This window comes from Aquarana catesbeiana, linkage group LG04 (genome assembly GCF_042186555.1).
Source record: "Aquarana catesbeiana isolate 2022-GZ linkage group LG04, ASM4218655v1, whole genome shotgun sequence".
In the NCBI taxonomy this organism is placed as follows: Eukaryota; Metazoa; Chordata; class Amphibia; order Anura; family Ranidae; genus Aquarana; species Aquarana catesbeiana.
Window position 1 is genome coordinate 589,171,143 of NC_133327.1, and position 16,658 is coordinate 589,187,800.

Here is a 16,658-nt window from a genome sequence, read left to right on the forward strand (position 1 = left end):
CTAGATAGGCCCTCAGACAGCCTAGCAGCCAGATGTATGGATAGGCCTTAGGTTTCTGCCCTAGCAGCCGAGGGCAATACAACACACATCCACCCAGACAGCCGTTCAGGTGGCACAGAACCTGACTCCACCCAAATAAATAGGTTCTCCCAGCAAGCCAAGGGATCCAAGAAAATCCCTGCCTATTGGCTAAGACACCCCAATCATTCCTAATCTGTCCTTGCAATGCCCTTGTCTTATCTAATGCCACCAGATATCCGTCCACCTAGAGACAGAAGAGAAGTGCAGCAATTCCAGAATTAGGGCATAATCAATTGATTTTCTAAAAATTGGCAAAGGCAACTATCACTTGGCAAATAAAATTAATAGCAACCCTGCCTAAACATCAGAATGCTACATCCTCCCCCTGCCTAGGAAAACTACGTTTTGGAGTTTGCAGAAAAATAATTTGAGCTCTTAAGCCTGAGAGCGAATGTCCTGGCAAAAACTGGGATGGGTGGGGAAGCAGGAAAGGAATAATGATAACAAACAATACATGTGGCTTACCACATGAAGTAAACATGCATAACATATACATGAGCGAGTGGCAGTTCACACAAGGGCAAATAAATGACAGGCATTGTATACAATTTTACGTGTGGCGTACCACCCAAACAGTTAGGGGAAAAATGCAAACAGTAGCCTATATCCTAACCATCTATCTACTATACACAAAGAAAAAAATATACATACAAAAAGGTTAGTAGTGCTATCCAAGTCGAAATCACTGTCTCTCCTTGTCCAAGAAAGATGCAATGGGTGCAGGAACACCTGAAAGAGAGAAACACACACAGCAGAGAAATGCATCCTATCCCTACGATAATACAATGTAACATATACATAAGTGAATCTTAAGAAATTGTTAATTTCCCTCAGCAGAGAACAGCATAGCAGTGTAAATATACCCTATAATATATTTAAACTAAACACATATAAATGAAAGTGAGCCCCATCATCATCCAAAGTTGCCCCCCCCCCCCCTTCCACAACTATCTTATAGAAACTTTCTTAGCATATTCTATCAGATATACACATAATGTGAATAAGAGTTGGCACTACTCACGCCACCCGGTGACCAGTATAGGAAACAATCCTGGTACAGGACCGCACTTCTGAACACAGGTCCCCTTGCAATGGTAATCTCAGTCTATCTGCATAACAGCCGGGAACTGAGAAAATATTTCCAACATGTTGAAAGTCACATCAACAGGTTACTTTTCAGAGGGAGGCACACTGGCGACTTCACAGCACTAGCCAGCATGACTTAAGTGTGCACTCCCTGTATCTTTTGGCAGCATTCAGTCCAGCACAGTCTCAGTAATACAGCCAACAGGAATGTTCCCTACTAGGGACAATTCTTGTACAAAAGGTGGAGTGACTGCTCAGTAGAGCATCCTAATTTCACAAAGCACACATTTGTAATCCACATAGTGTGAGGAAAACACAGTCCAATATCATTTACCAGTAATATCTGGGATCCGGTAACTTCATGGCCTCTCCTTTAGCATTTACTGTGGTAAGGTAGTGTCAAATGTCTGTCTTGTTAGGCCTACGGATGATCACACTGTCTAAGTTAATTTTGCGACCATAGTCCCACGTGTGCAGCACTGAAATATACTTCTCGGCTATCTTGGGTGACAACTTTGGGAAGTCCACCCGCAAAGGGATCCGAAGGAAACTTCGCAAAGCTTCATCTATCCATCGAGTCTCTTTATCCTGGATCTCTTCCTCTAGATGGCCCGGTATATAAGGATACAGATATCCATACTCTTCAGCCACTTTCTTAATAATGATGCGCTGTAACTTGGACAGCCTGGGCAGTGTCCTAGGGTCTCCATACCCGGGTAGGACCCGTGTGTCTGGAGTACGCTGAACCAGGTATCCCGTAACAGTATCAGGTTTGCAATCGAACTTGTTGCCTCTATCGGTTTGGTGGGAACAACTTTAGAGACCCAATGTTCCCAGTGATCCTCCTCAGAGGACTTAGTAATACACACAGTTGGAGCGGTGTTAGTAGACAGTTCAATCTTAACACTTGCATTAGGCCCTGGAGGAACCTCATCCTCTTCTAAGTCACACAACTGCTCCTCCTCACTATCACTCCACTTTCCAGTCCATGACAAATTGTCTGAGGGGATGTCCGAATTGCATATCGTGGAGCATTCTTCAGCCGGGAGATAGTTGCACGTGGAGCTGTCTTTAATTGGCACAACCACATTATCTCCTTTAATAGCCACAGGTATCACCTCCCCCCACAGGGACACCACTTTCACCCCTTGCAGGCTTACCCAACTCCGGTACCCTTTTGCTCTGTGATTCCGCCATCAAGGAGAGCAGGTGGGCCCGACCATGGCCTTGAGGGGCGACCGGAGCACTGGGTCCTGGAGCAGCCACAAAAGCAAGAGGGGCAGCTTATCTCATGAGCCGGGTGATGGCAGGTGGACTCTCAATGCCACTCCCAGACATTCTTGTTCCAATCTGCTTGCAGTATCCGCAGAGGTTGGGCTGGTGAGACTACCTTGAACAGGGGTTCCATGCAACGTCCACAGACGATCCAAGGCCTCAGATGCGTGGCCAAACCGGAACACTTCTCGCTCAGTCCAAACCCAATACCCAGAGCATACATTTTTCAATCCGCCATCGCACTTCCAGACTGCTCCATCTTCTCCAACCCACAACTAAGCACACGTGGCAGCACTTCCTTATCCTCCTCTGCAGAGCGGGGGCTCCTCCCCCTGCCAACGGATTGGTGCAGATACTTTCTGGAAACGTCAGCGCCCGCCTCTTTTCCTTCGTGGTGTGCCAAAAATTTAATGGAGTCTGTTTTAACCCTTGCAGTACTGGCGTAAAGTATCAAAAGACCAGGCTGATACTTTCCAATGAGCAATGAGACATGAGACATGCTGGTTCTTCCCCACCTTGTTGGAATGCAAAAAAACACTATACAAAGTAAAGATGTTACTTGCCACTTTCCCATAGGGACAGACGAAATCCTGATGTAGCTGTAGCCGGTGGCTAGGAGCGACTGCTGTAGGAATAACGCCTTTGCCCCACGTTGGGCGACCAAATGTAGCAAATTCCTGGGCCTCTTTAGGCCCAATAGTGACCTCCAGAGTTAGGGAGAGCTGACATCCTTCAGGCCCCTTTCACACTGGAGCAGTGGGTGCGTCGGTGGTAAAGCACATCTATTTTTTCAATTTCGCTGCGCTATTCGGCCGCTAGTGGGCCGCTTTTACCCCCCGCTAACGGGCGAGAAAGGGTTAAAACCACCCGCAAGGCGCTGCTGCAGCAGAGCTTTGCCGCGGGTATAGCCACGCTGCCCATTGATTTCAATGGGCAGGAGCGGTGGAGGAGCGGTATACACTGCTCCTTCACGGCTCCAAAGATGCTGCTAGCAGGACTCTTTTTAGCGTCCTGCCAGCGCACCGCTCCAGTGTGAGAAACAGGAGCGACAGGAGCGGCTCTTTCACGGCGCTTTGCAGGCGCTATTTTTAGAGCTGTGGTGCCTGCAAAGCGCCTAAGTATGAAAGGGGTCTCAGTGTAGAGTGGGTTACAAGGCACGGTGGGTGTAATGCAAGATGAACAGGTGGGCGTCAGACACTTTTTAAATGCAAAGAGATTTAGTGTCTCTTAAACAGAACTGTGGGAGAGAGGATTAGGGCCAGGACACCCTTAAGTACATGACTTCTATAGGTAGACAGCTATACAGGTGAAGGCATTCAGCCGGACACCACTTCTGTATAGGTGGGTCTCCTATGGCAACAATCTTGTAGCTGTTACTAACGGTAAAGGTATTCAACTATCTGCAACAAAAACAGTTCTCTTTACCCCATACTCACTCACTGTGGGTCTTCACTGAACAAGCTCTCAGTCTCTCTTACTAGACTTCAGATCCACTAGCCACTGGATCCCCTGAGCTCTTTCACTGTAGCACTTAGTATCTTCCTCAAGCGTCACCCCCGCCTCACTGCTGGGTCCCTGGCTTGACACTCACTAATACTCTTCAATCTTCACCCCTGTTGACACGTTAGGTCCCTGACTTGGCACTTGCTGAAGTTTTCCCACTTCTTCACCGCCCCCGGCTAGGAAGAAGTCTGCTCTGGTACTGGCCTCAGCTTACTCACTGTGATCTCCGTGGATGGTCCCTTAATGGTGACAGCTTCCCTTCTACCTCCGACCACAGCTGGTTTCCCGGCCAGCGGAACCGTTACTCCTGGTTGAACTACAAGCCCACAGTCCCAACCCTATGCTGCTTCTCCTGCTTCTGGATAGGCCCTCAGACAGCCTAGCAGCCACATGTCCCCGGGATAGGCCTTAGGATTCTGGCCTAGCAGCCCGGGGCAATACAACACATATCCACCCAGACAGCCATCCAGGTGGCACAGAACCACGATCACCTGACTCCACCCAAATAAATAGGTTCTCCCAGCAGGCCAAGGGACCCAAGAAAATCCCTGCCTATCGGCTGAGACATCCCATTCATTCCTAATCTGTCCTTGCAATGCCCTTGTCTTATCTAATGTCACCAGATACCCGGCCACCTAGCGAAAGAAGAGAGAAGTGCAGCAATTCCAGAATTGGGACAAAATCAATTGATATCTTAACAATTTGCCAAGGCAACTATTACTTGGCAAATAAATTTAACAGCAACCCTGCCTAAACATCAGGGTGCTGATGTCGATATCGGAGTGATCCCTGCAGCTGTATAACCATGGGTACGTCGCTGGATGGGAAGTAGTTAAAACATGAGGTGCAGTAGTAGATACACACATTAGGGAAATGCTGTATTTACTGTATTTATTATCGATTGTAAGAGATTCAATGACTACAGTATAGGTAATATTAGGCTGCATATTGCTGATGATAAAAGAAAGCTTTTAAGTGTAACTTCACTTTCATGAAAAAAGAATATAGCAAAAAAAAAAATTATATAGAATATACAGTTGCTACTCATGCCATGTGGTGGTTTATTGTTATTAAAATGACCTTATCTTTTTAATCTGCAGCTGCTGTAATTTTCTGTACTTCACATGATTGGGCTATTGATATTCCTGGCAAACATAAAGGTAGTGGTGTCTGTCTCTACGGGGTTTATTTACTAAAGCTGGAGAGTGCAAAATCAGTCTCACTTCTGCAGAGAAGCAAATCAATTTCCAACCTCAGCTTGTTCAATTAAGCTTTGGCAATAAAACCTGGAAGCGGATTGGTTTCTATGCAGAAATGAGACTGATTTTGCACTCTCCAGTTTAGTAAATAAACCCCTATGTGAGAAGTGATCTCAAAGCGAGTGTAAAAGAGGACCTAGTTGATGGAGAGTGTGATGAGGCTGTAGCATTATGGGTGGAACTGCATATGGGTGTGCATAGCTCCCAACTGTCCCTGATTTCGAGGGACTGTCTCTGATTCGGAGCAATGTCCCTCTGCCCCTCATTCCTCCTCAATTGTCCCTGGTTTTGGTCTGATCTATATAGTTGGATATAAAATGCACTATTAGGAAGTGTTTCCCAGCACTAAACCTTTCATCTGATTTTTAAACTGCTGCATTTGTAAATTCCAAAAGCCAATATAAAGGAATAGTAGTGGTAAAAAAAGCACTTGTGGGTTTAACCAATCTTGTTTTTTGCACAATTCTCCTTTAAGGGTGTGTGGCAAGGGTTGTGTTCTATGCCTGCATACTTTTGCTGATAGGTGTCCCTCATTCCCATCTCAAAAAGTTGGGAGGTATGGGTGTGCGTACTACAAGGTTAATCAGTGGAGTTTTTTACAGGTCACCCAGTGTTATTGAGGAGGTGGAGACTCAGCTCCTTGCAAGGAAAGAAAGGGCTTCAAGGGCTGGGACCATGATGAGTAAGGGCACTGCTAGAACAGTTAAAGGGCAAGAATGTAATAACCTAATAAACAATAATTTTGTGGTTCCTAGAAGTCCCAACTAGAAATAATGCTCTGCTGGACCTGGTGATCTCAAACCATGCAGAGTTTATTACTATTGTTCATATAAAAGAACATCTGGGTATCAGTAACCATAACATGATTTCAATTAATGTTAGATGTAAACAATAAGCACATACTGGAAAGACACAAACATTTAAAGCAGAGTTCCACCCAATTTTAGAGGTGGTTTTAAACAAAAGACCACCTCTCCACCCCTCGTTTTTGGATATTTAACCACTTCAATACCAGGCCATTGTCAAACGACGTCCACTGATGGGATCTCCCATCCTGGGTGGGCGTCATATGACGTCCTCGGTATCTCGCCACTCCTGCGGGCCCCCGGGGGCCCGCAGCACGGCGATCGTGGATGAGATGTGTCCCTCGGGCACAGCCCATCCCCAATTCATGTGATCCGCATCCCCGATCTACCCTAAATCCACATGACCGGCTGTGTCCAATCACAGCCGGTCACATATACTGTCTACATGCACGGCACTCGTGCACGCCCCTAGGGTGCGTGCAGAGCGGTGATTGGGGACGAGGCTTGTCACCTTGACACAGCCCAACCCCGATCGCAGTAAAGAGCTAATTTCATTGGCTCTTTACCACGTGACCGGCTGTATCCAATCACAGCCAGTCACAGAATGTCAACAAACCGCGGTAACGAGATGTTACCGGGTTCTCCTCCTCACACACCGATCGTGTGTGAGAAGGAGATTGCGGTAACATCTCGTTACCGCTTAGTGTACACCAACACACACTGATTACCCCCCCATAATAAAGAGGACCTGTCACCAGCCATCAAAGTACCTGTCACCAGCCATCACCCGTCACAGTCCACCTGAGTACCTGTCCCAGCCCATCTGAGTACCCAAGTACCTGTCCCAGCCCATCTGAGTACCCGAGTACCTGTCACAGTCCATCTGTGTACCCGAGTACCTGAGTACCTGTCACAAAAAAAAAAGATTTTCATTTTCTTTCCAAGTTTTCTGAAGACTTGTGTAAAAAAAAATTAACCGTTCAAAAGACTCATAATGCTTCACAGAATATACCTTGGGGTGTTTGTTTTCCAAAATGGGGCAATTTTGTAGGTAATTCCACTGTCCTGGTGCTCCAGGGCCTTCAAAATTGTGATAGGTCGTTAGGAAATTAGAGGTGCAATTTATGCTCCTATAACGCCTGACGGTTCTCCCTGCATGTTGGGCCTTTGTATGTGGCCAGGCTGTGTAAAAGTCACACACATGTGGTATCGCCATACTCAGGATGAGTAGCAGAATGTATTTTAGGGTGTCATTTTTGCTATGTACATGCTTTGAGTTAGAAATATATTATAAATTGACCACTTTGTGTAAAAAAAAAATACGTTTTCTTTCCACGTTTTCCGAAGACTTGTGGAAAAAAATTAACTGTTCAAAAGACTCATTATGTCTCATAGAATAGACGTTGGGGTGTTTGCTTTCCAAAATAGGGTCATTTTGTGGGTAATTCCACTGTCCTGGTGCTCCAGGGCCTTCACAAATGTAATAGGTTGTTAGGAAATTAGAGGTGTAATTTATGCTCCTAGAACCCCTGACGGTGCTCCCCACACCTGTCTGTGTGGCCAGGCTGTATAAAAGTCCCACACATGTGGTATTGCCATACTCGGGAGGAGTAGCAGAATGTATTTTGGGGTGTAATTGGAAGTATGCATATGCTGTGTGTAAGAAATAACTTGTTATTATGACAATTTTGCGAAAAAGAAAAAATCTTCATTTTCCCAAGAATTGTGGGAAAAAATTACAACTTCAAAAAACCCACCATGCCTTTTACTAAATACCTTGGACTGTCTACTGTTCAAAAAGGGGTCATTTGGGAGGTTTTTGGGAGGATATTTCAGAGCCCCAAGAAATGAGATAGGCCATCAGTGCATCAGGTGTGATCAGATGTGATCAATTTTCAATGATTTGCACCATAGCTTGTAGACTGTATAACTTTCAAAGAGACTAAATAATATCCACTAATTTGGGTTATTTTTACCAAAGAGATGTAGCAATATAAATTTTGGCCCAAATTTATGAACAAAAATGACATATTTGCAAAAAAAAAAGAGCGGGGTTTTTTTCCAAATTTTTGCTCTTTTTTCACTTATGTCGCAAAAAAATAAAAAACCCAGTGGTGATTAAATACCACCAAAAGAAAGCTCTATTTGTATGAAAAAAATGATAAAAATTTTGTTTGGGTACAGTGATGCATGACTGAGTAATTGGCATTCAAAGTGTGAGAGCGCTGAAAGCTAAAAATTGGTCTGGGAAGGAAGGGTGTATAAATGCCCTGTATTGAAGTGGTTAAAAACATTTTTTTACTTTCTCTCGTACCTTTTTTGGAAGTACTAAGAGTACTTCCGATCCAGCTGGGCCACGGCCGAGGACGTCATATCCTCTTCTGCGGCGAGCCCCCGTTGTTTTCTGGGACATGTGTGTGTGTCCCATGCAGTGAAATAACATCCTTACAGGATGTCTCCAACTTACAAGCCTACCTCAATGTACTGTTTAATTGGGTAATTTTGTGGGAAATTAGGTTTAATGTTAATAAATGTAAAGTTATGCACTTGGGCAGGGCCGCCATCAGGGGGGTACAGCCATTACAACTGTAAAGGGCCCCGGGGCCCGCCTGGGCCAGAAGAAGGCAGGATGAGTGAAGGGGACCCGTGCTGTGCATTACAGAAACAATCTCACAGCGTGTGCACTCTGTGGCATTGAGCTCAGACATCCAGCTCTTTACTGCCACTTCTGGCTACTTTGTGCATGTGCACCCCTCGTGTACTGGGCTTTTCTATGTCAGCAACATGTCAGCTTTGTGAAAACAAGCTGGGACCAGGCGGGAAGAAATTCTTTACAAGTAGGGGCTGTGAAGGAAAGGGAGAGGGGGCTGTTTGTGTACAGGGAGGGGCCAGAGCCTTTTGTGTTTACAAATTTGTGTATGTGTGGGGCTGACATATATATACACATATATATATATATATATACATATACATATATATATATACACATATATATATATATACAGGTGTGTGTGGGGGGCTGGCATATATACAGGCAGTGGCGGTGCGCCCATTAAGGGCGCACGGGCACCTCCCACTCTCTCCAGCCACCCACCTCTATGTATCATGGATAGATTCATGCATTGCTTTGCATTGCACGAATCTATCCATGGCCGCTGTAGCCACCCCCTATTCAGGTGTCCGGCCCCTTTTCGGACACGGGGCATCTGAATTACAGTGGCGGGCGTGTATTTTTTAAGCACCTGATTAGAGCCATAGGTTCTAATAGGCTTCAAAAAAGGTGAACTGCGAGGTCAGAGCATTGCGCTCGCAGTTCACCCAGGTGTGTTAGAACAGCGAATGAATTTTCGCTTTTCTCACACTAAACCACCTCTCCGCCAATCAGGAAGCGCGGGTGTGTTACCCGTCACCTGATTGGCTAAAAGGACAGGCGCTGTTATTGGACGCATATCAGGAGAAGGAGAGGAGATGCATAGAGGACACAGCTCGCTGCCGTCACCCACTGCCCCACCGAGAGAGGGTAAGTCATGGGCAGACAGCGAGCGGGCGTGGGGGTTTACAGTGTTAACTTTTAAATGGGCACAGTGGCTGCATTTGTTGGGCACAGTGGCCGCATTTGATTGCACAGTGGCAGCATTTGATGGGCACAGTGTCGGCATTTGATGGCACAGTGGCAGTGTTTGGTGGGCAAAGTGGCAGCATTTAAAGGGGACAGTGGCAGCATTTGATGGGCACAGTGGCAGCAATTGATGGCACAGTGGCAGCATTTGATGGGCACAGTGACAGCATTTGATGGGCACAATGGCTGCATTTGATGGGCATGGTGGTTGCAATTGATGGGCACAGTGGCTGCAATTGATGGGCACAGTGGCTGCATTTGGCACAGTGGCTGCAATTGATGGGCACAGTGGCTGCGTTTGATGGGCACAGTGGCTGCGTTTGATGGGCACAATGGCTGCATTTGATGGGGCACAGTGGCTGCGTTTGATGGCACAGTGGCAGCATTTGATGGGCACAGTGGCAGCATTTGATGGGCACAGTGGCAGCATTTGATGGGCACAGTGGCAGCATTTGATAGGCACAGTGGCAGCATTTGATGGGCACGGTGACAGCATTTGATGGGCACGGTGACAGCATTTGATGGGCACAGTGACAGCATTTGATGGGCACAGTGGTTGCAATTGATGAACACAGTGGCTGTAATTGATGGGCACAGTGGCTGCAATTGATGGGCACAGTGGCTGTGTTTGATGGGCACAGTGGCTGCGTTTGATGGGCACAGTGGCTGCGTTTGATGGGCACAGTGGCTGCGTTTGATGGGGCACAGTGGCTGCATTTGATGGAACAGTGGCTGCAATTGATGGGCACAGTGAGGCTGCAATTGATGTTTTTTTCTGAATTTTTCAGTTTGTTTGTGCCCCCCAAAAATTTTGAGCACTAGCCACCACTGTATACAGGTGTTTGTGTGTGTGTGGGGGGGGGGGGGGGTGGCATATATACAGGTGTGAGGAGGAGACTGACACATATACAGGTATGAGGGGGGCTGACATATATACAGGTGTGGGGGGGGGGGCTAGCATATATACAGGTGTGTGGGGGGCTGACATATATACAGGTGTGGGGGGGGGGGCTGACATATATACAGGTATGTGGGGGAGGCTGACATACAGTGGGGCAAAAAAGTATTTAGTCAGCCACCAATTATGCAAGTTCTCCCACTTAAAAAGATGAGAGAGGCCTGTAATTGTCATCATAGGTATACCTCAACTACGAGATAAAAAATGTGGAAACAAATCCAGACAATCACATTGTCTGATTTTTTTAAAGAATTTATTTGCAAATTATGGTGGAAAATAAGTATTTGGTCACCTACAAACAAGCAAGATTTCTGGCTCTCACAGACCTGTATCTTCTTCTTTAAGAGGCTCCTCTGTCCTCCACTCATTACCTGTATTAATGGCACCTGTTTGAACTTGTTATCAGTATAAAAGACACCTGTCCACAACCTCAAACAGTCACACTCCAAACTCCACTATGGTGAAGACCAAAGAGCTGTTGAAGGACACCAGAAACAAAATTGTAGACCTGCACCAGGCTGGGAAGACTGAATCTGCCATAGGGAAGCAGCTTGGTGAGAAGAAATCAACTGTGGGAGCAATAATTAGAAAATGGAAGACATACAAGACCACTGATAATCTCCCTCGATCTGGGGCTCCACGCAAGATCTCACCCCGTGGGGTCAAAATGATCACTAGAACAGTGAGCAAAAATCCCAGAACCACACGGGGGGACCTAGTAAATGACCTGCAGAGAGCTGAGACCAACGTAACAAAGGCTACCATCAGTAACACACTACGCCGCCAGGGACTCAGATCCTGCAGTGCCAGACGTGTCCTCCTGCTTAAGCCAGTACATGTCCGGGCCCGTCTGAGGTTTGCTAGAGAGCATTTGGATGATCCAGAAGAGGATTGGGAGAATGTCATATGGTCAGATGAAACCAAAGTAGAACTGTTTGGTAGAAACACAACTCGTTGTGTTTGTAGGAGAGAGAATACTGAGTTGCAACCAAAGAACACCATACCTACTGTGAAGCATGGGGGTGGCAACATCATGCTTTGGGGCTGTTTCTCTGCAAAGGGAACAGGACGACTGATCTGTGTACATGAAAGAATGAATGGGGCCATGTATCGTGAGATTTTGAGTGCAAACCTCCTCCCATCAGCAAGGGCATTGAAGATGAAACGTGGCGGGATCTTTCAGCATGACAATGATCCCAAACAAACTGCCCGGGGAATGAAGGAGTGGCTTCGTAAGAGGCATTTCAAGGTCCTGGAGTGGCCTAGCCAGTCTCCAGATCTCAACCCCATAGAAAACCTTTGGAGGGAGTTGAAAGTCTGTGTTTTCCAGTGACAGCCCCAAAACATCATTGCTCTAAAGGAGATCTGCATGGAGGAATGGGCCAACATACCAGCAACAGTGTGTGACAACCTTGTGAAGACTTACAGAAAATGTCTGACCTCTGTCATTGCCAACAAAGGATATATAACAAAGTATTGAGATGAACTTTTGATATTGACCAAATACTTATTTTCCACCATAATTTGCGAATAACTTCTTTAAAAAATCAGACAATGTGATTGTCTGGATTTGTTTCCACATTTTGTCTCTCATAGTTGAGGTATACCTATGATGACAATTACAGGCCTCTCTCATCTTTTTAAGTGGGAGATCTTGCACAATTGGTGGCTGACTAAAAGAAAATACAGAAAAAGAGAAAACTGCGCTAGAAAAATTATATATAAAGCAGCAGCTATCAGTGAGATAAACACAACAAACAAATAGAAAATAGAAAAACCGCGCAAAAAAATTAAAATAAAAAATCATGAATATAATAAAATAATCTCTGTGAAAAATTATATAAATGGTGATTAAAAAAAACTAGTTGAAGTCCACATTAATAGTACCAACTTTCCAATTAATAACATTCAGTGATTTGATAAAGCAGACTGTATCCCCAACTGATGAATGGCATGCTTACCAGAGTGTAAGCCAATCAAGCGGATGGATTTAACCCAGCCTGGGCCTTGATGTAAACCAGTCAAAGTAGGGTATAGCGATATTCCACGTACAATGGATGTGCGTTGAATCCACAAAAAAATATTTATCCCCAAAAAATATAGAATAACAACATAGCGTAATACTGACACATAAATTATTGTGATATAAATGAATAAGAGTGACGCTCACATTGTGAAATAAAAAATTGGCATATATTGGACACCCAGTGTTTGAAAAATTGATAACCACCAACACCACACAGAGGGCCTCCTTACCAGATAACAAATAATAAGTGCAAATCCTACAGATATGTGGAACATCAACCAGTGAAGAGATCAGTAAATGCACCAATACCACACGGAGAACCTGCTTACCAGATGAAAAATAACAAGTGTGAATCCTGCAGATATGTGGAACATCAACCAGTGAAGGGATCAGTAAGTGCACCAACACCACACAAAGAGCCTGCTTACCAGATGGCAGGCTCAAGAAGCCAAATGTCTTAACCACCTGATGGAATTCAGCTAGATAGAGGTTACAGATGATCCGTCCCCGCAGCCTCAAACCGAAGGCTCCACGGCTCACACGATGTAAATAGGAGAAAACCAAAAAGGAATGGAACAATGCCAAATAGCGTGATAACGTTTACACTAGTTTATTTAAATATAGAAAAAACACTTACCAACGAACTGTAATATGAGGGATACAAAGGGTAGATCGAAGCCGGCCGGCAACAAACAAAACTCCCGTCCTCCTCAATGGGGCGACATGGTGACGTCAGCACGTACCTCCCAGACGCGTTTCGTCATAGAATGATGTTTTCAATGGGGAACGGGCAGCGTGCTGAACAACCACCATATATATGCACACCAAGCCTCGCTTTGAGTCCCGCAGAGAGAGTTACAAAGCGCCATCTTAAGTGTGGGTGCAACCTTTGAATGCCAATAAAAAATAAAAGGAATAGAAGAGATGCCTCTCTATTCCAATAGAAAAAAATATATTAAAAATATATATTATATTAAGCCATATATATATATATATATATATATATATATATATATATATATATATACAGAGAGAGAGAGAGAGAGAGAGAGAGAGAGAGAGAGAGAGAGAGAAATCGATTGACTTGTTCCAAAACAAAAATTAAAAATTATAAAAACATAATTTAAACAATCATTCTGGATAATAAATGGCTGCTATAATTGGATGTCAGACCAGTACAAGTAGATATGATCTACATAAATGTAAGAGTCTAAGACTAAGATATTTTGACAATGGCCATAATAAATTATACAAATAAAACATTTTTTGGGGACATGTCTAATAAAAAATTACTATTGAAAAATTTAACTGGTAAATTGACTAAAAAAAGAAAAATTACTATAAAAATAAAATGATAAATGGCAAACCAAAAGGGAGCCACTAAAAAATCTTATAAAACCCCATGCAGGGCTCAAAGCAAACACAAAATGTTAAGAATTATCAATAAAAGCATTAACGTCCACGTCAACATTCAATCCATGGGGCACATATGTCCTGATCTTATGGATCCAATTTCTCGCACCATAGAGCTCCCACGCCAATAAGGTCTATATTTATCAATCCCTAAAAAAAGGGTATTGGAGGGGTCTCTATTATGCACTAGACGATAATGTTTTGAAACTGAATGGTTTCTGAACCCAGATAAAATATTGGTAATATGCTCATTGAGCCTGACTTGAAAAGGGCGTTTGGTCCGCCCAATATATTGCAAGCCACACGGGCATTGCAACAAATATACCACACCCAAAGTGGAACAAGTGATAAATGGGGTGATGGTGTGCATCTTACCAGTACTTGTGGATTCAAAGGTCTGGGTTCTTCTATGTGTGCAGCTATTTAGGGAGCATACCCAACACTTCCTACATTGATAAAAACCTGTTAGCTGGTCAAAAAAGGTACTTTTATTCACTGGGGAGTCTAAAATATTGGGGGCCACTCTATTCCTAAGTGAGGGTGCCCCTCTAAACACTATCTTTGGTCTAGCTGGCAAAACTTTATTCAAAATGTTATCATTATTGATAATATGCCAGTGTTTAGAGACTATCTGCTTTACATTTTTATGCTGAAGGGAATATGTAGTAATGAAGGGTACTCCTAAATCTTGGCCTAAATTGCTCGTCCGGGGTTTATCTCGGAGTAGTAATTCCCTGTCCATCCCCTGCACTTCATTAAGCACAGGTAACAACGTATCCAGGGTATATCCTTTTTCAAGAAATCTACCAGTAAGCGTATTAGTCTGTGTTAAAAATACCCGTGAGTCAAGCAATTCCTACGTAATCTTATGTATTGGCTCTTAGGTATTGAATTGAGCCAAGGACGATGATGACAACTGTCCAATGAGATGTAGGAATTGCGGTCAGTATTTTTGAAAAAAGTGGATGTGGACAAAACGCCCTCCTCAATAGTCAGTCAGGTCTAAAAAGTTTTTTTTTTAATCACTATTTATATAATTTTTCACAGAGATTATTTCATTATACTCATGATTTTTTATTTCAATTTTTTTAGCGCGGCTTTTCTATTTTCTATATATACAGGTGAGTGGGGGGGGCTGCCATATATATACAGGATTGAGGGGGCTGAGTGTGTACAGGTGAGGTGGCCGGTGTGCAGCTGCCCTGCACTTGGGGGCTAAGAATATGCATGCATCATACATACTAGGGGGAGTACAACTGAGGGAATCAATGGTGGAGAAGGATCTGGGTGTTCTGGTGGATCATAAGCTTAATAATAGCATGCAATGCCTTGAACCCACTTTCATTAGCATTTGTAGGGAACTCTGAAGATTTTATTGCCTCTAATGTTCTGCAGTAAGTCGATCTTACACACACACACACCAGTGTTGCCAACCCTCCCAAGTGAAATTTACTGGCAAGATGCCAAAATTTACAAACGACACCAATTTTTTTTTCTGGCAAAAATCATGACATTTACTGACAGAGCCACATTTTTTACTGCCACTGCAAAAAAGTACCTAAAATGGCTGTTTTCGGTGCAACTCAGTATTTAAACTATAAACATGTAGCTAGTGCTATTAGCAATGTAAACAAAAGTCAAAAACATATCTCTCTATTTACATGAAGGTCAGGTTAATATAACCCAACCAGCACAGAGTTCCCCCTTACAGTGCAATGGAGAACTCTGCGGACTGTAGCAGAGCGTCCCAGAGAGAGCCAGAAAAAGTCCTGTTCGGGGTTTATACGTCTCCCAGGCTTCTCTCGTACACATTCAGGAATCTCTGATCCATGATCCAGTTCGGGTCTTGATCCTCTTCCCCAGGCTAATTTAAGCTCACCTGAGCAGACAGCCTTGGCTCTCTGCCTGGGAAACACAGACAATGCTGGTCTGTGAGAGAAAAAAGGTTGGTAAAAAGCTATTAAGCAGTTTATGTGGAAACTGACAAGCGGTAGGCTTGCTCAGCCTGGTAGTTAGGGCCTGCATAGTGTATAGTTAGAGCCAAAACACGGCTAGGTTTTTTGTTTGGCTATTTTGTTCTGTTTGTTTTTTTTTAACACTGTACAGCACCTCTATAGACTTGTAAATATCACCATTAAACACTTCACTGTTTGTTACTACTTCACTTGTTCTGGTATCTGTGCCTGAAAGCCTGCTTATCCTAGGGAGCTTTTGTACCTGTTACCTGTCCCCCAGGTTACAGGACCTTGATGAAAAGGGCAATGCCACAGATCATGATCTAAGGGGGAACTCTGATGTAAGGGGGGGCTTTACATTTCCCTTTACATCAGAGTTCCCACTTACATCAGGGTCTGCAGCATTGTCCTTTACATCAGGGTCCACAGAGTTCTCCCTTGCACTGTAAGAGGAAATCCTGCAGGGAATGTTGGGAACTCTAATGAGGGGGGGACTCTGGTGACCAGAGACCACCTTCGCAGGTTGAATACACTAAGGTAAGGGGGGGTACTGATATAAGGAGGAATCTTTATGTCAGTGCCCCCCTTACATTATTGTGCTCACCCCCCCCTTAATCAGTGACCCCACCTCAGACTGACCTGGCGGCGCTGTCACTGACCTCCTCTCATGTGCACCG